Consider the following 946-nt stretch of genomic DNA (forward strand, 5'->3'; position numbering starts at 1 on the left):
CTGAAAGGGCGAGCATGTTTGGTGGGATGGGGATTCGAACCCGCGACCCTCAGATTGCGAGTCGAGCGTTTTATCCGCCTGGCCATGCCGGGCCCTGTATAAACTTAAGACACTACTGTTTCAAAAGTAAAAACGGCCACACTGAATATGTCCCACTTCCCTTTAAACACATTTGTTTTATGTGTTTTATATGAGAGATTAACTGAAATATTATTTTTTAATTAAAAACAAGAACATGTTTTAATTTGACACACCGTTATTCATTTTTGAAACATAATTTTGATTGAATATACTTTGGCTGATAAAAATTAATTTTATAGATTGCATTTATTAAAACAAGTTTATTTATGGATATTATGACAAAATACATATTTGTTTAAAATCAAATATATACATCATTTTACTTGCTTTTTTTTAATGGTTGGTTTTAGAGATAATATACATAAGTTAGAATTTTAAATATTCATTAACTTGAAATGTCAGAAAATATACTGCTATAACTACTACAATATTTTTATGTAGTTAAGTATACTGTATGTATATAACATAAAAGGCTAACATGACACTCACTTTCTGTACTAACATTTTAACAAAACGCCAAGTTTGATGAAGGTTTACATGTTTCTTTTATGTTTGAATTTAATGAAAAAATGTTTTCACGTTTAGTTCCTGGTTTTTATCATCATTGGCAATTAACACACATTTAATTCCAAAGAATTTTATAAACAGAATTTGTTTTTCTAATGCAATATTTAAATCGTCGCCTACTCACTACAGTTAACATATACATATATATACATAGCGTGGTCAGAAGTAAATAGACACCACCTTTTAAAAAAAAATGAAAATTTTTCAGTCATATTCACATGAATTGATATATTTATAATTTAATTAATATCTAGTAGATTTTCCTTTCGCTTCGTGGAGTTCGTTGGCCCTTTGGGGC

The sequence above is a fragment of the Limulus polyphemus genome, unplaced genomic scaffold (assembly GCF_000517525.1).
Source record: "Limulus polyphemus unplaced genomic scaffold, Limulus_polyphemus-2.1.2 Scaffold76, whole genome shotgun sequence".
Lineage (NCBI taxonomy): Eukaryota > Metazoa > Arthropoda > Merostomata > Xiphosura > Limulidae > Limulus > Limulus polyphemus.